The sequence below is a fragment of the Scyliorhinus torazame genome, chromosome 16, assembly GCF_047496885.1.
Source record: "Scyliorhinus torazame isolate Kashiwa2021f chromosome 16, sScyTor2.1, whole genome shotgun sequence".
Lineage (NCBI taxonomy): Eukaryota > Metazoa > Chordata > Chondrichthyes > Carcharhiniformes > Scyliorhinidae > Scyliorhinus > Scyliorhinus torazame.
The window spans coordinates 24628150-24650119 of record NC_092722.1 but is presented as its reverse complement, the minus strand read 5'-3'; positions in this window follow the sequence as shown (position 1 = coordinate 24650119).

The window sequence follows — 21970 nt, the reverse complement described above, 5'->3', positions numbered from 1 at the left end:
GGAGGTTCACTGTCTCTCGGGGCTCACTGTCTCTCTGGGTTCACCGTCTCTCCGGGTTCAATGTCTCTCTGTGTTTACTGTCTCTCCGGATTCACTGTCTCTCCGGGTTCACTGTCTCTCCTCTCTGGGTTAGCTGTCTCTCTGGGTTGACTGTCTTTCCGGGTTCACTGTCTCTACATGTTCACTGTCTCTCTGGGTTCACCGTCTCTCCAGATTCACTGATTCTCTGGAGGTTCACTGCCTCTCGGGGCTCACTGTCTCTCCGGGTTCACCGTCTCTCCGGGTTCACTGTCTCTCTGGGCTCAGTGTCTCGCTGGGTTCACTGTCTCTCTGGGCTCAGTGTCTCGCTGGGTTCACTGTATCTCTGGGTTCACTGTCTCTCTGGGTTCACTGTCTCTCCGGGTACACTGTCTCTCCGGGTACACTGTCTCTCCGTGTTCACTATCTCTCCGTGTTCACTGTCTCTCCGGGTTCACTGTCTCTCCGGGTTCACTGTCTCTCCGGGTTCACTGCCTCTCAGGGTTCACTGTCTTTCTGGGTTCTCTGTCTCTCCGGCTTCATTTTCTATCCGGGTTCACTGTCTCTCCCGCTTCACTGACACTCCGGGTTCACTCTCTCCGGGTTCACTGTCTCTCCGGATTCACTGTCTCTGGGTTCACTGTTTCTCCGGGTTTTCTGTCTCTCCGGGTTCACTGTCTCTCTGGGTTCACTGTCTCTCTGGGTTCACTGTCTCTCCGGGTTCACTGTCTCTCCGGAGTTCACTGTCTCTCCGGGTTCACTGCCTCTCAGGGTTCACTGTCTTTCTGGGTTCTCTGTCTCTCCGGCTTCATTTTCTATCCGGGTTCACTGTCTCTCCCGCTTCACTGACACTCCGGGTTCACTCTCTCCGGGTTCACTGTCTCTCCGGATTCACTGTCTCTGGGTTAACTGTTTCTCCGGGTTTTCTGTCTCTCCGGGTTCACTGTCTCTCCGGGTTCACTGTCTCTCCGGGTTCACTGTCTCTCCGGGTTCACTGTCTCTCCGGGTTCACTGTCTCTCTGGGTTCACTGTCTCTGGGTTCACTGTCTCTCCAGGAGCACTGTCTCTCCGGGTTCTCTGTGTCTCTCTGGGTTCACAGTCTCTCCCTGTTCACTGTCTCTCCGGATTCACTGTCTCTCTGGGATTTCACTGTCTCTCCGGGTTCACTGTCTCTCTGGGTTCACTGTCTCTGGGTTCACTGTCTCTCCAGGATCACTGTCTCTCTGGCTTGACTCTCTCTCCGTGTTCACTGTTTCTCCGAGTTCACTGTCTCTCCGGCTTCACTGTCTCTCCGGATTCACTGTCTCTCCGGATTCACTGTCTATGGGTTCACTGTCTCTCCGGGTTCACTGTCTCTCCGGGCACACTGTCTCTCCGGGTTCACTGTCTCTCCGGGCTCACTGTCTCTCCGGGTTCACTGTCTCTCCGGGTTCACTGTCTCTCCGGGTTCACTGTCTCTCCGGGTTCACTGTCTCTCCGGGTTCACTGTCTCTTCGGGTTCACTGTCTCTCCGGGTTCACTGTCTCATCGGGTTTACTGTCTCTCCGGGTTTACTGTCTCTCCGGGTTTACTGTCTCTCTGGGTTCACTGTCTCTCCGGGTTCACTGTCTCTCTGGCTTCACTGTCTCTCCGTCTTCAGTGTCTCTGGGTTGACTGTCTCTCCGGATTCACTGTCTCCGGGTTTACTGTCTCTCCGGGTTTACTGTCTCTCCGGGTTTACTGCCTCTCCGGGTTCGCTGTTTCTCCGGGTTCACTGTCTCTCTGGCTTCACTGTCTCTGGGTTAACTGTCTCTCTGGGTTTACTGTCTCTCTGGGTTCACTGTCTCTCCAGATTCACTGATTCTCTGGAGGTTCACTGTCTCTCGGGGCTCACTGTCTCTCCGGGTTCACCGTCTCTCCGGGTTCACTGTCTCTCTGTGTTTACTGTCTCTCCGGATTCACTGTCTCTCCGGGTTCACTGTCTCTCCGGGTTCATTGTCTCTCCGGGTTCACTGTCTCTCCGGGTTCACTGTCTCTCCGGGTTCACTGTCTCTGGGTTCACTGTCTCTCCGGGTTCACTGCCTCTCTGGGTTCACTGTCTTTCTGGGTTCACTGTGTCTCTCTGGGTTCACTGTGTCTGGGTTCACTGTCTCTCCAGGAGCACTGTCTCTCCGGGTTCTCTGTGTCTCTCTGGGTTCACTGTCTCTCCGGGATTTCACTGTCACTCCGGGTGCACTGTCTCTCCGCGTTCACTGTTTCTCCGGGTTCATTGTCTCTCCGCGTTCACTATCTCTCCGGGTTCACTATCTCTCCAGGTTCACTGTATCTCTGGGCTCACTCTCTCTCCAGGTTCACCGTCTCTCCGGATTCACTGTCTCTGGGTGCACTGTTTCTCCGGGTTCACTGTCTCTCCGGGTTCACTGTCTCTCCGGGTTCACTGTCTCTCCGGGTTCACTGTCTCTCCGGGTTCACTGTCTCTCCGGGTTCACTGTCTCTCCGGGTTCACTGTCTCTCTGGGTTCCCTGTCTCTGGGTTCACTGTCTCTCCAGGATCACTGTCTCTCTGGCTTCACTCTCTCTCCGTGTTCACTGTTTCTCCGAGTTCACTGTCTCTCCGGCTTCACTGTCTCTCCGGGTTCATTGTCTCTCCGGGTTCACTGTCTCTCCGGGTTCACTGTCTCTCCGGCTTCACTGTCTCTCCGGGTTCACTGTCTCTCCGGGTTCACTGTCTCTCTGGGTTCATTGTCTCTCCGGGTTTACTGCCTCTCCAGGTTCGCTGTTTCTCCGGCTTCACTGTCTCTGGGTTTACTGTCTCTCCGGGCTCACTGTCTCTCCGGGCTCACTGTCTCTCCGGGCTCACTGTCTCTCCGGGCTCACTGTCTCTCCGGGTTCACTGTCTCTCCGGGTTCACTGTCTCTCCGGGTTCACTGTCTCTCCGGGTTCACTGTCTCTCCGGGTTCACTGTCTCTCTGGGTTCAGTGTCTCTCTGGGTTCAGTGTCTCTCCGGCTTCACTGTCTCTGGGTTGACTGTCACTCCGGATTCACTGACTCTCTGGAGGTTCACTGTCTCTTGGGGCTCACTGTCTCTCTGGGTTCACCGTCTCTCCGTGTTCAATGTCTCTCTGTGTTTACTGTCTCTCCGGATTCACTGTCTCTCCGGGTTCACTGTCTCCCCTCTCTGGGTTAACTGTCTCTCTGGGTTGACTGTCTTTCCGGGCTCACTGTCTCTACATGTTCACTGTCTCTCAGGGTTCACCGTCTCTCCAGATTCACTGATTCTCTGGAGGTTCACTGCCTCTCGGGGCTCACTGTCTCTCCGGGTTCACCGTCTCTCCGGGTTCACTGTCTCTCTGGGCTCAGTGTCTCGCTGGGTTCACTGTCTCTCTGGGCTCAGTGTCTCGCTGGGTTCACTGTATCTCTGGGTTCACTGTCTCTCCGGGTACACTGTCTCTCCGTGTTCACTATCTCTCCGGGTTCACTGTCTCTCCGGGTTCACTGTCTCTCCGAGTTCACTGTCTCTCCGGGTTCACTGTCTCTCCGGGTTCACTGTCTCTCCGGGTTCACTGCCTCTCAGGGTTCACTGTCTTTCTGGGTTCTCTGTCTCTCCGGCTTAATTTTCTATCCGGGTTCACTGTCTCTCCCGCTTCACTGACACTCCGGGTTCACTCTCTCCGGGTTCACTGTCTCTCCGGATTCACTGTCTTTGGGTTCACTGTTTCTCCGGGTTTTCTGTCTCTCCGGGTTTTCTGTCTCTCCGGGTTTTCTGTCTCTCCGGGTTTTCTGTCTCTCCGGGTTTTCTGTCTCTCCGGGTTCACTGTCTCTCCGGGTTCACTGTCTCTTGGTTCACTGTCTCTCCAGGAGCACTGTCTCTCCGGGTTCTCTGTGTCTCTCTGGGTTCACAGTCTCTCCCTGTTCACTGTCTCTCCGGATTCACTGTCTCTCTGGGATTTCACTGTCTCTCCGGGTTCACTGTCTCTCCGGGTTCACTGTCTCTCCGGGTTCACTGTCTCTCTGGGTTCACTGTCTCTGGGTTCACTGTCTCTCCAGGATCACTGTCTCTCTGGCTTCACTCTCTCTCCGTGTTCACTGTTTCTCCGAGTTCACTGTCTCTCCAGCTTCACTGTCTCTCCGGCTTCACTGTCTCTCCGGATTCACTGTCTATGGGTTCATTGTCTCTCCGGGTTCACTGTCTCTCCGGGCACACTGTCTCTCCGGGCTCACTGTCTCTCCGGGTTCACTGTCTCTCCGGGTTCACTGTCTCTCCGGGTTCAATGTCTCTCCGGGTTCACTGTCTCTCCGGGTTCACTGTCTCTCCGGGTTCACTGTCTCTCCGGGTTCACTGTCTCTCCGGGTTCACTGTCTCTCCGGGTTCACTGTCTCTCCGGGTTCACTGTCTCTCCGGGTTCACTGTCTCTCCGGGTTCACTGTCTCTCCGGGTTCACTGTCTCTCCGGGTTCACTGTCTCTCTGGCTTCACTGTCTCTCTGGCTTCACTGTCTCTCTGGCTTCACTGTCTCTCCGTCTTCAGTGTCTCTGGGTTGACTGTCTCTCCGGATTCACTGTCTCTGGGTTCACTGTCTCTCTGGGTTTACTGCCTCTCCGGGTTCACTGTCTCTCCGTGATCACTGTCTCTCCGTGTTCACTGTCTCTCCAGATTCACTGATTCTCTGGAGGTTCACTGTCTCTCGGGGCTCACTGTCTCTCCGGGTTCACCGTCTCTCCGGGTTCACTGTCTCTCTCTGTTTACTGTCTCTCCGGCTTCACTGTCTCTCCGGCTTCACTGTCTCTGGGTTGACTGTCACTCCGGATTCACTGTCTCTGGGTTCACTGTCTCTCCGGGTTCACTGTCTCTCCGGGTTCACTGTCTCTCCGGATTCACTCTCTCCCGGTTTACTGTCTCTCCCGGTTTACTGTCTCTCCCGGTTTACTGTCTCTCCCGGTTCACCGTCTCTCCGGGTTCACTGTCTCTCTGTGTTTACTGTCTCTCCGTGATCACTGTCACTCCGGGTTCACTGTCTCTCCAGATTCACTGACTCTCTGGAGGTTCACTGTCTCTCTGGGTTCACCGTCTCTCTGGGTTCACCGTCTCTCCGGATTCACTGTCTCTCCGGGTTCACTGTCTCCCCTCTCTGGGTTAGCTGTCTCTCTGGGTTGACTGTCTTTCCGGGCTCACTCTCTCTACATGTTCACTGTCTCTCCGGGTTCACCGTCTCTCCGGGTTCACTGTCTCTCTGGGCTCAGTGTCTCGCTGGGTTCACTGTCTCTCTGGGCTCAGTGTCTCGCTGGGTTCACTGTATCTCTGGGTTCACTGTCTCTCCGGGTACACTGTCTCTCCGTGTTCACTATCTCTCCGGGTTCACTGTCTCTCCGGGTTCACTGTCTCTCCCGCTTCACTGACACTCCGGGTTCACTCTCTCCGGGTTCACTGTCTCTCCGGATTCACTGTCTCTGGGTTCACTGTTTCTCCGGGTTTTCTGTCTCTCCGGGTTTTCTGTCTCTCCGGGTTCACTGTCTCTCCGGGTTCACTGTCTCTCCGGGTTCACTGTCTCTCCGGGTTCACTGTCTCTCTGGGTTCACTGTCTCTTGGTTCACTGTCTCTCCAGGAGCACTGTCTCTCCGGGTTCTCTGTGTCTCTCTGGCTTCACTGTCTCTCCGTCTTCAGTGTCTCTGGGTTGACTGTCTCTCCGGGTTTACTGCCTCTCCGGGTTCACTGTCTCTCCGTGATCACTGTCTCTCCGTGTTCACTGTCTCTCCAGATTCACTGATTCTCTGGAGGTTCACCGTCTCTCCGGGTTCACTGTCTCTCTGTGTTTACTGTCTCTCCGGATTCACTGTCTCTCCGGGTTCACTGTCTCTCATCTCTGGGTTAACTGTCTCTCTGGGTTGACTGTCTTTCCGGGCTCACTGTCTCTACATGTTCACTGTCTCTCTGGGTTCACCGTCTCTCCAGATTCACTGATTCTCTGTAGGTTCACTGTCTCTTGGGGCTCACTGTCTCTCCGGGTTCACTGTCTCTCCGGGCTCAGTGTCTCGCTGGGTTCACTGTCTCTCTGGGCTCAGTGTCGCTCTGGGTTCACTGTATCTCTGGGTTCACTGTCTCTCCGGGTTCACTGTCTCTCCGTGTTCACTATCTCTCCGGGTTCACTGTCTCTCCGGGTTCACTGTCTCTCCGGGTTCACTGTCTCTCCGGGTTCACTGTCTCTCCGGGTTCACTGTCTCTCCGGGTACACTGTCTCTCCGGGTTCACTGCCTCTCTGGGTTCACTGTCTTTCTGGGTTCTCTGTCTCTCCGGCTTCATTTTCTATCTGGGTTCACTGTCTCTCCCGCTTCACTGACACTCCGGGTTCACTCTCACCGGGTTTACTGTCTCTCCGGATTCACTGTCTCTGGGTTCACTGTCTCTCCGGGTTTTCTGTCTCTCCGGGTTTTCTGTCTCTCCGGGTTTACTGTCTCTCCGGGTTCACTGTGTCTGGGTTCACTGTCTCTCCAGGAGCACTGTCTCTCCGGGTTCTCTGTGTCTCTCTGGGTTCACAGTCTCTCCCTGTTCACTGTCTCTCCGGATTCACTGTCTCTCTGGGATTTCACTGTCTCTCCGGGTTCACTGTCTCTCCGGGTTCACTGTCTCTCCGGGTTCACTGTCTCTCCGGGTTCACTGTCTCTCCGGGTTCACTGTCTCTCTGGGTTCACTGTCTCTCCGGGTTCACTGTCTCTCTGGGATTTCACTGTCACTCCGGGTTCACTGTCTCTCCGCGTTCACTGTTTCTCCGGGTTCATTGTCTCTCCGCGTTCATTATCTCTCCGGGTTCACTATCTCTCCAGGTTCACTGTCTCTCTGGGCTCACTCTCTCTCCAGGTTCACCGTCTCTCCGGATTCACTGTCTCTGGGTGCACTGTTTCTCCGGGTTCACTGTTTCTCCGGGTTTACTGCCTCTCCGGGTTCACTGTCTCTCCGGGTTCACTGTCCCTCCGGATTCGCTGTCTGTGGGTTCACTGTCTCTCCGGGTTCACTGTCTCTCTGGGTTCACTCTCCGTGTTCACTGTTTCTCCGAGTTCACTGTCTCTCCGGCTTCACTGTCTCTCCGGGTTTACTGCCTCTCCGGGTTCGCTGTTTCTCCGGGTTCACTGTCTCTCTGGCTTCACTGTCTCTGGGTTAACTGTCTCTCTGGGTTTACTGTCTCTCTGGGTTCACTGTCTCTCCAGATTCACTGATTCTCTGGAGGTTCACTGTCTCTCGGGGCTCACTGTCTCTCCGGGTTCACCGTCTCTCCGGGTTCACTGTCTCTCTGTGTTTACTGTCTCTCCGGATTCACTGTCTCTCCGGGTTCACTGTCTCTCCGGGTTCATTGTCTCTCCGGGTTCACTGTCTCTCCGGGTTCACTGTCTCTCCGGGTTCACTGTCTCTGGGTTCACTGTCTCTCCGGGTTCACTGCCTCTCTGGGTTCACTGTCTTTCTGGGTTCACTGTGTCTCTCTGGGTTCACTGTGTCTGGGTTCACTGTCTCTCCAGGAGCACTGTCTCTCCGGGTTCTCTGTGTCTCTCTGGGTTCACTGTCTCTCCGGGATTTCACTGTCACTCCGGGTGCACTGTCTCTCCGCGTTCACTGTTTCTCCGGGTTCATTGTCTCTCCGCGTTCACTATCTCTCCGGGTTCACTATCTCTCCAGGTTCACTGTATCTCTGGGCTCACTCTCTCTCCAGGTTCACCGTCTCTCCGGATTCACTGTCTCTGGGTGCACTGTTTCTCCGGGTTCACTGTCTCTCCGGGTTCACTGTCTCTCCGGGTTCACTGTCTCTCCGGGTTCACTGTCTCTCCGGGTTCACTGTCTCTCCGGGTTCACTGTCTCTCCGGGTTCACTGTCTCTCCGGGTTCACTGTCTCTCTGGGTTCCCTGTCTCTGGGTTCACTGTCTCTCCAGGATCACTGTCTCTCTGGCTTCACTCTCTCTCCGTGTTCACTGTTTCTCCGAGTTCACTGTCTCTCCGGCTTCACTGTCTCTCCGGGTTCATTGTCTCTCCGGGTTCACTGTCTCTCCGGGTTCACTGTCTCTCCGGCTTCACTGTCTCTCCGGGTTCACTGTCTCTCCGGGTTCACTGTCTCTCTGGGTTCATTGTCTCTCCGGGTTTACTGCCTCTCCAGGTTCGCTGTTTCTCCGGCTTCACTGTCTCTGGGTTTACTGTCTCTCCGGGCTCACTGTCTCTCCGGGCTCACTGTCTCTCCGGGCTCACTGTCTCTCCGGGTTCACTGTCTCTCCGGGTTCACTGTCTCTCCGGGTTCACTGTCTCTCCGGGTTCACTGTCTCTCCGGGTTCACTGTCTCTCTGGGTTCAGTGTCTCTCTGGGTTCAGTGTCTCTCCGGCTTCACTGTCTCTGGGTTGACTGTCACTCCGGATTCACTGACTCTCTGGAGGTTCACTGTCTCTTGGGGCTCACTGTCTCTCTGGGTTCACCGTCTCTCCGTGTTCAATGTCTCTCTGTGTTTACTGTCTCTCCGGATTCACTGTCTCTCCGGGTTCACTGTCTCCCCTCTCTGGGTTAACTGTCTCTCTGGGTTGACTGTCTTTCCGGGCTCACTGTCTCTACATGTTCACTGTCTCTCAGGGTTCACCGTCTCTCCAGATTCACTGATTCTCTGGAGGTTCACTGCCTCTCGGGGCTCACTGTCTCTCCGGGTTCACCGTCTCTCCGGGTTCACTGTCTCTCTGGGCTCAGTGTCTCGCTGGGTTCACTGTCTCTCTGGGCTCAGTGTCTCGCTGGGTTCACTGTATCTCTGGGTTCACTGTCTCTCCGGGTACACTGTCTCTCCGTGTTCACTATCTCTCCGGGTTCACTGTCTCTCCGGGTTCACTGTCTCTCCGAGTTCACTGTCTCTCCGGGTTCACTGTCTCTCCGGGTTCACTGTCTCTCCGGGTTCACTGCCTCTCAGGGTTCACTGTCTTTCTGGGTTCTCTGTCTCTCCGGCTTAATTTTCTATCCGGGTTCACTGTCTCTCCCGCTTCACTGACACTCCGGGTTCACTCTCTCCGGGTTCACTGTCTCTCCGGATTCACTGTCTTTGGGTTCACTGTTTCTCCGGGTTTTCTGTCTCTCCGGGTTTTCTGTCTCTCCGGGTTTTCTGTCTCTCCGGGTTTTCTGTCTCTCCGGGTTTTCTGTCTCTCCGGGTTCACTGTCTCTCCGGGTTCACTGTCTCTTGGTTCACTGTCTCTCCAGGAGCACTGTCTCTCCGGGTTCTCTGTGTCTCTCTGGGTTCACAGTCTCTCCCTGTTCACTGTCTCTCCGGATTCACTGTCTCTCTGGGATTTCACTGTCTCTCCGGGTTCACTGTCTCTCCGGGTTCACTGTCTCTCCGGGTTCACTGTCTCTCTGGGTTCACTGTCTCTGGGTTCACTGTCTCTCCAGGATCACTGTCTCTCTGGCTTCACTCTCTCTCCGTGTTCACTGTTTCTCCGAGTTCACTGTCTCTCCAGCTTCACTGTCTCTCCGGCTTCACTGTCTCTCCGGATTCACTGTCTATGGGTTCATTGTCTCTCCGGGTTCACTGTCTCTCCGGGCACACTGTCTCTCCGGGTTCACTGTCTCTCCGGGTTCACTGTCTCTCCGGGTTCACTGTCTCTCCGGGTTCACTGTCTCTCCGGGTTCACTGTCTCTCCGGGTTCACTGTCTCTCCGGGTTCACTGTCTCTCCGGGTTCACTGTCTCTCCGGGTTCACTGTCTCTCCGGGTTCACTGTCTCTCCGGGTTCACTGTCTCTCCGGGTTCACTGTCTCTCCGGGTTCACTGTCTCTCCGGGTTCACTGTCTCTCCGGGTTCACTGTCTCTCTGGCTTCACTGTCTCTCTGGCTTCACTGTCTCTCTGGCTTCACTGTCTCTCCGTCTTCAGTGTCTCTGGGTTGACTGTCTCTCCGGATTCACTGTCTCTGGGTTCACTGTCTCTCTGGGTTTACTGCCTCTCCGGGTTCACTGTCTCTCCGTGATCACTGTCTCTCCGTGTTCACTGTCTCTCCAGATTCACTGATTCTCTGGAGGTTCACTGTCTCTCGGGGCTCACTGTCTCTCCGGGTTCACCGTCTCTCCGGGTTCACTGTCTCTCTCTGTTTACTGTCTCTCCGGCTTCACTGTCTCTCCGGCTTCACTGTCTCTGGGTTGACTGTCACTCCGGATTCACTGTCTCTGGGTTCACTGTCTCTCCGGGTTCACTGTCTCTCCGGGTTCACTGTCTCTCCGGATTCACTCTCTCCCGGTTTACTGTCTCTCCCGGTTTACTGTCTCTCCCGGTTTACTGTCTCTCCCGGTTCACCGTCTCTCCGGGTTCACTGTCTCTCTGTGTTTACTGTCTCTCCGTGATCACTGTCACTCCGGGTTCACTGTCTCTCCAGATTCACTGACTCTCTGGAGGTTCACTGTCTCTCTGGGTTCACCGTCTCTCTGGGTTCACCGTCTCTCCGGATTCACTGTCTCTCCGGGTTCACTGTCTCCCCTCTCTGGGTTAACTGTCTCTCTGGGTTGACTGTCTTTCCGGGCTCACTCTCTCTACATGTTCACTGTCTCTCCGGGTTCACCGTCTCTCCGGGTTCACTGTCTCTCTGGGCTCAGTGTCTCGCTGGGTTCACTGTCTCTCTGGGCTCAGTGTCTCGCTGGGTTCACTGTATCTCTGGGTTCACTGTCTCTCCGGGTACACTGTCTCTCCGTGTTCACTATCTCTCCGGGTTCACTGTCTCTCCGGGTTCACTGTCTCTCCCGCTTCACTGACACTCCGGGTTCACTCTCTCCGGGTTCACTGTCTCTCCGGATTCACTGTCTCTGGGTTCACTGTTTCTCCGGGTTTTCTGTCTCTCCGGGTTTTCTGTCTCTCCGGGTTCACTGTCTCTCCGGGTTCACTGTCTCTCCGGGTTCACTGTCTCTCCGGGTTCACTGTCTCTCTGGGTTCACTGTCTCTTGGTTCACTGTCTCTCCAGGAGCACTGTCTCTCCGGGTTCTCTGTGTCTCTCTGGCTTCACTGTCTCTCCGTCTTCAGTGTCTCTGGGTTGACTGTCTCTCCGGGTTTACTGCCTCTCCGGGTTCACTGTCTCTCCGTGATCACTGTCTCTCCGTGTTCACTGTCTCTCCAGATTCACTGATTCTCTGGAGGTTCACCGTCTCTCCGGGTTCACTGTCTCTCTGTGTTTACTGTCTCTCCGGATTCACTGTCTCTCCGGGTTCACTGTCTCTCATCTCTGGGTTAACTGTCTCTCTGGGTTGACTGTCTTTCCGGGCTCACTGTCTCTACATGTTCACTGTCTCTCTGGGTTCACCGTCTCTCCAGATTCACTGATTCTCTGTAGGTTCACTGTCTCTTGGGGCTCACTGTCTCTCCGGGTTCACTGTCTCTCCGGGCTCAGTGTCTCGCTGGGTTCACTGTCTCTCTGGGCTCAGTGTCGCTCTGGGTTCACTGTATCTCTGGGTTCACTGTCTCTCCGGGTTCACTGTCTCTCCGTGTTCACTATCTCTCCGGGTTCACTGTCTCTCCGGGTTCACTGTCTCTCCGGGTTCACTGTCTCTCCGGGTTCACTGTCTCTCCGGGTTCACTGTCTCTCCGGGTACACTGTCTCTCCGGGTTCACTGCCTCTCTGGGTTCACTGTCTTTCTGGGTTCTCTGTCTCTCCGGCTTCATTTTCTATCTGGGTTCACTGTCTCTCCCGCTTCACTGACACTCCGGGTTCACTCTCACCGGGTTTACTGTCTCTCCGGATTCACTGTCTCTGGGTTCACTGTCTCTCCGGGTTTTCTGTCTCTCCGGGTTTTCTGTCTCTCCGGGTTTACTGTCTCTCCGGGTTCACTGTGTCTGGGTTCACTGTCTCTCCAGGAGCACTGTCTCTCCGGGTTCTCTGTGTCTCTCTGGGTTCACAGTCTCTCCCTGTTCACTGTCTCTCCGGATTCACTGTCTCTCTGGGATTTCACTGTCTCTCCGGGTTCACTGTCTCTCCGGGTTCACTGTCTCTCCGGGTTCACTGTCTCTCCGGGTTCACTGTCTCTCTGGGTTCACTGTCTCTCCGGGTTCACTGTCTCTCTGGGATTTCACTGTCACTCCGGGTTCACTGTCTCTCCGCGTTCACTGTTTCTCCGGGTTCATTGTCTCTCCGCGTTCATTATCTCTCCGGGTTCACTATCTCTCCAGGTTCACTGTCTCTCTGGGCTCACTCTCTCTCCAGGTTCACCGTCTCTCCGGATTCACTGTCTCTGGGTGCACTGTTTCTCCGGGTTCACTGTTTCTCCGGGTTTACTGCCTCTCCGGGTTCACTGTCTCTCCGGGTTCACTGTCCCTCCGGATTCGCTGTCTGTGGGTTCACTGTCTCTCCGGGTTCACTGTCTCTCTGGGTTCACTCTCCGTGTTCACTGTTTCTCCGAGTTCACTGTCTCTCCGGCTTCACTGTCTCTCCGGCTTCACTGTCTCTCCGGATTCGACTTCTATGGGTTCACTGTCTCTCCGGGTTCACTGTCTCTCTGGGTTCTCTGTCTCTCCGGGTTCACTGTCTCTCCGGCTTCACTGTCTCTCCGGGTTCACTGTCTCTGGGTTCACTGTCTCTCTGGGTTCACTGTCTCTCTGGGTTCACTGTCTCTCCGGGTTCACTGTCTCTCCGGCTTCACTGTCTCTCCGGGTTCACTGTCTCTGGGTTCACTGTCTCTCCGGCTTCACTGTCTCTCCGGCTTCACTGTCTCTCCGGATTCGCTGTCTATGGGTTCACTGTCTCTCCGGGTTCACTGTCTCTCCGGGTTCACTGTCTCTCTGGGTTCACTGTCTCTCTGGGTTCACTGTCTCTCCGGGTTCACTGTCTCTCCGGGTTCACTGTCTCTCCGGGTTCACTGTCTCTGGGTTCACTGTCTCTCCGGGTTCACTGTCTCTCCGGGCACACTGTCTCTCCGGGCACACTGTCTCTCCGGGCACACTGTCTCTCCGGGCACACTGTCTCTCCGGGCACACTGTCTCTCCGGGCACACTGTCTCTCCGGGTTCACTGTCTCTCCGGGTTTACTGTCTCTCCGGGTTCACGGTCTCTCCGGGTTCTCGGTCTCTGGGTTCACTGTCTCTGGGTTGACTGTCACTCCGGATTCACTGTCTCTGGGTTCACTGTCTCTCCGGCTTCACTGTCTCTCCGGCTTCACTGTCTCTCCGGCTTCACTGTCTCTCCGGCTTCACTGTCTCTCCGGCTTCACTGTCTCTCCGGCTTCACTGTCTCTCCGGCTTCACTGTCTCTCCGGCTTCACTGTCTCTCCGGCTTCACTGTCTCTCCGGGTTCACTGTCTCTCCGGATTCACTGTCTCTGGGTTCACTGTCTCTCCGGGTTCACTGCCTCTCTGGGTTCACTGTCTCTCCGGCTTCACTGTCTCTGGGTTGCCTGTCTCTCCGGATTCACTGTCTCCGGGTTCACTGTCTCTCCGGGTTCACTGTCTCTCCGGGTTCACTGTCTCTCCCGGTTCACTGTCTCTCCCGCTTCACTGTCTCTCCGGCTTCACTGTCTCTCCGTGATCACTGTCTCTCCGTGTTCACTGTCTCTCCAGATTCACTGATTCTCTGGAGGTTCACTGTCTCTCGGGGCTCACTGTCTCTCCGGGTTCACCGTCTCTCCGGGTTCACTGTCTCTCTGTAGTTTAACTGTCTCTCCGGGATCACTGTCTCTCCAGCTTCAATATCACTCCGGGTTCACTGTCTCTCTGGAGTTTAACTGTCTCTCTGGGTTCACTGTCTCTCTGGGTTCACTGTCTCTCTGGGTTCACTGTCACTCTGGGTTCACTGTCTCTGGGTTCACTGTGTCTCCAGGTTCACTGTCTCTCGGAGCTCACACTCTCTCTGGGTCCACTGTCTCTCCGGGTTCACTGTAACTCCGGGTTCACTGTCTCTCCGGGTTCACTGTCTCTCCGGATTCCCTATCTCCGGGTTCACTGTCTCTCTGGAGTTTAACTGTCTCTCCGGGTTCACTGTCTCTCCGGGTTCACTGTCTCTGGGTTCACTGTCTCTGGGTTCTCTGTCTCTGTGTTCACTGTCTCTCCAGGTTCACTGTCTCTGCGGGTTCACAGTCTCTCCGGATTCACTGTTTCTCCGGGTTCACTGTCTCTCCGGCTTCACTGTCTCTGGGTTTACTGTCTCTCCGGGCTCACTGTCTCTCCGGGCTCACTGTCTCTCCGGGCTCACTGTCTCTCCGGGATCACTGTCTCTCCGGGATCACTGTCTCTCCGGGATCACTGTCTCTCCGGGATCACTGTCTCTCCGGGATCACTGTCTCTCCGACTTCACTGTCTCTGGGTTTACTGTCTGTCCGGGCTCACTGTCTCTCCGGGTTCACTGTCTCTCCGGTTCACTGTCTCTCTGGGTTCACTGTCTCTCCGGCTTCACTGTCTCTGGGTTGCCTGTTTCCGGATTCACTGTCACTGGGTTCACTGTTTCTCCGAGTTCACTGTCTCTCCGGCTTCACTGTCTCTCCGGATTCACTGTCTCTCCGGATTCATTGTCTCTGGGTTCACTCTCTCTCCGGGTTTACTGTCTCTCCAGATTCACTGTCTCTCCGGGTTCGCTTTGTCTCCGGAAGTTCACTGTCTCTCCGGGTTCACAGTCTCTCCGGATTCACTGTCTCTCCGGGTTCACAGTCTCTCCGGATTCACTGTCCCTCCGGGTTCACTGTCTCTCCTCTCTGGGTTCACTGACTCTCTGGGTTCACTGTCTTTCTGTGTTTACTGTCTCTCCATGATCACTGTCTCTCCGGGTTCACTGTCTCTCCAGATTCACTGACTCTCTGGAGGTTCACTGTCTTTCGGTGTTCACTGTCTCTCGGTGTTCACTGTCTCTCCGGGTTCACTGTCACTCCGGGTTCACTGACTCTCCGGGTTCACTGTCTCTCCGTGTTCACTGACTCTCTGGGTTCACTGTCTCTCTGTGTTTACTGTCTCTCCATGATCACTGTCTCTCCGGGTTCACTGTCTCTCCAGATTCACTGACTCTCTGGAGGTTCACTGTCTCTCGATGTTCACTGTCTCTCGGTGTTCACTGTCTCTCCGGGTTCACTGTCACTCCGGGTTCACTGACTCTCCGGGTTCACTGCCTCTCCGGGTTCACTGTCTCTCCGGGTTCACTGTCTCTCCGGGATCACTGTCTCTCCGGGATCACTGTCTCTCCGGGATCACTGTCTCTCCGGGATCACTGTCTCTCCGGGTTCACTGTCTCTCCGGGTTCACTGTCTCTCCGGGTTCACTGTCTCTCCGGGTTCACTGTCTCCGGGCTCACTGTCTCTCCGGGCTCACTGTCTCTCCGGGCTCACTGTCTCTCCGGGCTCACTGTCTCTCCGGGCTCACTGTCTCTCCGGGCTCACTGTCTCTCCGGGTTCACTGTCTCTCCGGGTTCACTGTCTCTTCGGGGTCACTGTCTCTCTTGCTTCACTGTCTCTCCGGCTTCAGTGTCTCTGGGTTCATTGTCTCTCCGGGTTTACTGCCTCTCCAGGTTCGCTGTTTCTCCGGGTTCACTGTCACTCCGGCTTCACTGTCTCTGGGTTTACTGTCTCTCTGGGCTCACTCTCTCTCCAGGGTCACCGTCTCTCCGGATTCAGTGTCTCTGGGTTCACTGTTTCTCCGGGTTTACTGTCTCGCCGGGTTCACTGTCTCTCCGGGTTCACTGTCTCTCCGGGTTCACTGTCTCTCCGGGTTCACTGTCTCTCCGGGTTCACTGTCTCTCCGGGTTCACTGTCTCTCCGGGTTCACTGTCTCTCCGGGTTCACTGTCTCTCCGGGTTCACTGTCTCTCCGGGTTCACTGTCTCTCCGGGTTCACTGTCTCTCCGGGTTCACTGTCTCTCCGGGTTCACTGTCTCTCTGGCTTCTCTGTCTCTCCGGGTTCACTGTCTCTCCTCTCTGGGCTCACTGTCTCTCCGGGTTCACCGTCTCTCCAGGTTCACTGTCTCTCTAGGTTCACTGTCTCCGGGTTCACTGTCTCTCTGGGATTTCACTGTCTCTCCAGCTTCACTGTCTCTCCGGGTTCACTGTCTCTCCTCTCTGGGCTCACTGTCTCTCCGGGTTCACTGTCTCTCCGGGTTCACTGTCTCTCCTCTCTGGGCTCACTGTCTCTCCGGGTTCACCGTCTCTCCAGGTTCACTGTCTCTCTAGGTTCACTGTCTCCGGGTTCACTGTCTCTCCGGGCTCACTGTCTCTCCGGTTCACTGTCTCTCCGGGTTCACTGTCTCTCTTGGTTCAGTGTCTCTCCGGCTTCACTGTCTCTGGGTTGACTGTCTCTCCCGCTTCACTGTCTCTGGGTTCACTGTCTCTCCGGATTCACTGTCTCTGGGTTCACTGTCTCTCTGGGTTCACTGTCTCTCTGGGTTCACTGTCTCTCTGGGTTTACTGTCTCTCCGGGTTCACTCTCTCTCCGGGTTCACTGTCTCTCCGGGTTCACTGTCTCTCTGGGTTCACTGTCTCTCCGGCTTCACTGTCTCTGGGTTGCCTGTCTCTCCGGATTCACTGTCTCCGGGTTCACTGTCTCTCCCGGTTCACTGTCTCTCCCGGTTCACTGTCTCTCCCGGTTCACTGTCTCTCCGGCTTCTCTGTCTCTCCGGCTTCTCTGTCTCTCCGGCTTCTCTGTCTCTCCGGGTTCACTGTCTCTCCTCTCTGGGCTCACTGTCTCTCCGGGTTCACCGTTTCTCCGGGTTCACTGTCTCTCTGTAGTTTAACTGTCTCTCCGGGATCACTGTCTCTCCAGCTTCACTATCACTCCGGGTTCACTGTCTCTCTGGAGTTTAACTGTCTCTCTGGGTTCACTGTCACTCTGGGTTCACTGTCTCTGGGTTCACTGTGTCTCCAGGTTCACTGTCTCTCGGAGCTCACTCTCTCTCTGGGTCCACTGTCTCTCCGGCTTCACTGTAACTCCGGGTTCACTGTCTCTCCGGGTTCACTGTCTCTGGGTTCATTGTCTCTGGGTTCACTGTCTCTGTGTTCACTGTCTCTCCAGGTTCACTGTCTCTGCGGGTTCACAGTCTCTCCGGATTCACTGTTTCTCCGGGTTCACTGTCTCTCCGGCTTCACTGTCTCTGGGTTTACTGTCTCTCCGGGCTCACTGTCTCTCCGGGCTCACTGTCTCTCCGGGCTCACTGTCTCTCCGGGCTCACTGTCTCTCCGGGCTCACTGTCTCTCCGGGATCACTGTCTCTCCGGGATCACTGTCTCTCCGGGATCACTGTCTCTCCGGGATCACTGTCTGTCCGGGTTCACTGTCTCTCCGGGTTCACCGTCTCTGCGGGTTCACTGTCTCTCTGGGTTCACCGTCTCTGCGGGTTCACTGTCTCTCTGGGTTCACTGTCTCTCCGGCTTCACTGTCTCCGGGTTGCCTGTCTCTCCGGATTCACTGTCTCTGGGTTCACTGTCTCTCCGGGTTTACTGCCTCTCCAGGTTCGCTGTTTCTCCGGGTTCACTGTCTCTCCGACTTCACTGTCTCTGGGTTTACTGTCTGTCCGGGCTCACTGTCTCTCCGGGTTCACTGTCTCTCCGGTTCACTGTCTCTCTGGGTTCACTGTCTCTCCGGCTTCACTGTCTCTGGGTTGACTGTCTCTCCGGATTCACTGTCACTGGGTTCACTGTTTCTCCGAGTTCACTGTCTCTCCGGCTTCACTGTCTCTCCGGGTTCACTGTCTCTCCGGATTCATTGTCTCTGGGTTCACTGTCTCTCCGGGTTTACTGTCTCTCCAGATTCACTGTCTCTCCGGGTTCACTTTGTCTCCGGAAGTTCACTGTCTCTCCGGGTTCACAGTCTCTCCGGATTCACTGTCTCTCTGGGTTCACTGTCTCTCTGTGTTTACTGTCTCTCCATGATCACTGTCTCTCCGGGTTCACTGTCTCTCCAGATTCACTGACTCTCTGGAGGTTCACTGTCTCTCGGTGTTCACTGTCTCTCGGTGTTCACTGTCTCTCCGGGTTCACTGTCACTCCGGGTTCACTTTTACTCCGGGTTCACTGACTCTCCGGGTTCACTGCCTCTCCGGGTTCACTGTCTCTCCGGGATCACTGTCTCTCCGGGATCACTGTCTCTCCGGGATCACTGTCTCTCCGGGATCACTGTCTCTCCGGGATCACTGTCTCTCCGGGTTCACTGTCTCTCCGGGTTCACTGTCTCTCCGGGTTCACTGTCTCTCCGGGTTCACTGTCTCTCCGGGTTCACTGTCTCTCCGGGTTCACTGTCTCTCCGGGTTCATAGTCTCTCCGGGTTCACTGTCTCTCCGGGTTCACTGTCTCTCTGGGTTCACTGTCCCTCTGGGTTCACTGTCTCTCTGGGTTCACTGTCAATCTGGGTTCACTGTCTCTCCGGGTTCACTGTCTCTCTGGAGTTTAACTGTCTCTCTGGAGTTTAACTGTCTCTCCGGGTTCACTGTCTCTACAGGTTCACTATCTCTCCGGGTTCACTGTCACCCTGGAGTTTAACTGTCTCTCCGGGTTCACTTTCTCTCCATGTTCACTGTCTCTCCGGGTTCACTGTCTCTGGGTTTACTGTCTCTGGGTTCACTGTCTCTCCGGCTTCACTGTCTCTCCGGGTTCACTGTCTCTCCGGGTTCACTGTCTCTCCGGGTTCACTGTCTCTCCGGGTTCACTGTCTCTCCGGGTTCACTCTCTCCGGGTTCACGGTCTCTCCGGGTTCACGGTCTCTCCGGGTTCACGGTCTCTCCGGATTCACTGTCTCTGGGTTCACTGAATCTCCGGGTTTACTGCCTCTCCGGGTTCGCTGTTTCTCCGGGTTTACTGCCTCTCCAGGTTCGCTGTTTCTCCGGGTTCACTGTCTCTCCGGCTTCACTGTCTCTGGGTTTACTGTCTCTCTGGGCTCACTCTCTCTCCAGGGTCACCGTCTCTCCGGATTCAGTGTCTCTGGGTTCACTGTTTCTCCGGGTTTACTGTCTCTCCGGGTTCACTGTCTCTCCGGGTTCACTGTCTCTCCGGGTTCACTGTCTCTCCGGGTTCACTGTCTCTCCGGGTTCACTGTCTCTCCGGGTTCACTGTCTCTCCGGGTTCACTGTCTCTCCGGGTTCACTGTCTCTCCGGGTTCACTGTCTCTCCGGGTTCACTGTCTCTCCGGGTTCACTGTCTCTCCGGGTTCACTGTCTCTCCGGGTTCACTGTCTCTCCGGGTTCACTGTCTCTCCGGGTTCACTGTCTCTCCGGGTTCACTGTCTCTCCGGGTTCACTGTCTCTCCGGATTTACTGTCTCTCCGGATTCACTGTCTCCGGGTTCACTGTCTCTCCCGGTTCACTGTCTCTCCCGGTTCACTGTCTCTCCGTGATCACTGTCTCTCCAGATTCACTGACTCTCTGGAGGTTCACTGTCTCTCGGGGCTCACTGTCTCTCTGGGTTCACCGTCTCTCCGGGTTCAATGTCTCTCTGTGTTTACTGTATCTCCGGATTCACTGTCTCTCCGGGTTCACTGTCTCTCCTCTCTGGGTTAACTGTCTCTCTGGGTTGACTGCCTTTCCGGGCTCACTGTCTCTACATGTTCACTGTCTCTCTGGGTTTACCGTCTCTCCAGATTTACTGATTCTCTGGAGGTTCACTGTCTCTCGGGGCTCACTGTCTCTCCGGGTTCACCGTCTCTCCGGGTTCACTGTCTCTCTGGGCTCAGTGTCTCGCTGGGTTCACTGTCTCTCCGGGTTCACTGTCTCTCCGTGTTCACTGCCTCTCCGGGTTCACTGTCTCTCCGGGTTCACTGTCTCTCCGGGCTCTCTGTCTCTCCGAGCTCTCTGTCTCTCCGGGCTCTCTGTCTCTCCGGGCTCTCTGTCTCTCCGGGCTCTCTGTCTCTCCGGGCTCTCTGTCTCTCCGGGCTCTCTGTCTCTCCGGGCTCTCTGTCTCTCCGGGTTCACTGTCTCTCCGGGTTCACTGTCTCTCCGGGTTCACTGTCTCTCCGGGTTCACTATCTCTCCGGGTTCACTATCTTTCCGGGTTCACTGTCTCTCCGGGTTCACTGTCTTTCCGGGCTCGCTGTCTCTCCGTGTTCACTGTCTCTCTGTGTTTACTGTCTCTCCGTGATCACTGTCTCTCCGGGTTCACTGTCTCTCGAGATTCACTGACTCTCGGGAGGATCACTGTCTCTCCGGGTTCACTGTCTCTCCGGGTTCACTGTCTGTCCGGCTTCACTGTCTGTCCGGCTTTACTGTCTCTCCGGGTTTACTGTCTCTCCGGGTTTACTGTCTCTCCAGGTTCACTGTCTCTCCAGGTTCACTGTCTCTCTGGGTTGACTGTCTCTCCGGGTTCACTGTCTCTCTGGGTTCACTGTCTCTCCGGCTTCACTGCCTCTGGGTTGACTGTCTCTCCGTATTCACTGTCTCTCCGGGTTCACTGTCTCTCCGGGTTCACTGTCTCTCCGGGTTCACTGTCTCTCCGGGTTCACTGTCTCTCCGGGTTCACTTTCTCTCCGGGTTCACTCTCTCTCCGGGTTCACTGTCTCTCCGGGTTCACTGTCTCTCCGGATTCACAGTCTCTGTGTTCACTGTTTCTCCGGGTTTACTGTCTCTCCGGGTTCACTGTCTCTCCGGGTTCACTGTCTCTCCGGGTTCACTGTCTCTCTGGGTTCACTGTCTCTCCGTCTTCACTGTCTCTCTGGGTTCACTGTCTCTCTGGGTTCACTGTCTCTCCGTCTTCACTGTCTCTGGGTTGCCTGTCTCTCCGGGTTTACTGTCTCTGGGTTCACTGTCTCTCCGGGTTCACTGTCTCTCCGGGTTCACTGTCTCTCTGGGTTCACTGTCTCTCCGTCTTCACTGTCTCTGGGTTGCCTGTCTCTCCGGGTTTACTGTCTCTGGGTTCACTGTCTCTCCGGGTTTACTGTCTCTCCGGGATTACTGCCTCTCCGGATTATGCTGTTTCACCGGGTTCACTGTCTCTCCGGCTTTACTGTCTCTGGGTTCACTGTCTCTCCGGCTTCACTGTCTCTCCGGGTTCACTGTCTCTCCGGATTCACTGTCTCTCCGGGTTCACTGTCTCTCCGGGTTCACTGTCTCTCCGGGTTCACTGACTCTCCGGGTTCACGGTCTCTCCGGGTTCACGGTCTCTCCGGGTTCACGGTCTCTCCGGATTCACTGTCTCTGGGTTCACTGACTCTCCGGGTTTACTGCCTCTCCAGGTTCGCTGTTTCTCCGGGTTTACTGCCTCTCCAGGTTTGCTGTTTCTCCGGGTTCACTGTCTCTCCGGCTTCACTGTCTCTGGGTTTACTGTCTCTCTGGGCTCACTCTCTCTCCAGGGTCACCGTCTCTCCGGATTCAGTGTCTCTGGGTTCACTGTTTCTCCGGGTTTACTGTCTCTCCGGGTTCACTGTCTCTCCGGGTTCACTGTCTCTCCGGGTTCACTGTCTCTCCGGGTTCACTGTCTCTCCGGGTTCACTGTCTCTCCGGGTTCACTGTCTCTCCGGGTTCACTGTCTCTCCGAGTTCACTGTCTCTCCGGGTTCACTGTCTCTCCGGGTTCACTGTCTCTCCGGGTTCACTGTCTCTCCGGGTTCACTGTCTCTCCGGGTTCACTGTCTCTCCGGGTTCACTGTCTCTCCGGGTTCACTGTCTCTCCGGGTTCACTGTCTCTCCGGGTTCACTGTCTCTCCGGGTTCACTGTCTCTCCGGGTGCACTGTCTCTCCGGGTGCACTGTCTCTCCGGGTTCACTGTCTCTCCGGGTTCACTGTCTCTCCGGGTTCACTGTCTCTCCGGATTTACTGTCTCTCCGGATTCACTGTCTCCGGGTTCACTGTCTCTCCCGGTTCACTGTCTCTCCCGGTTCACTGTCTCTCCGGCTTCACTGTCTCTCCGTGATCACTGTCTCTCCAGATTCACTGACTCTCTGGAGGTTCACTGTCTCTCGGGGCTCACTGTCTCTCTGGGTTCACCGTCTCTCTGTGTTTACTGTCTCTCCGGATTCACTGTCTCTCCGGGTTCACTGTCTCTCCTCTCTGGGTTAACTGTCTCTCTGGGTTGACTGTCTTTCCGGGCTCACTGTCTCTACATGTTCACTGTCT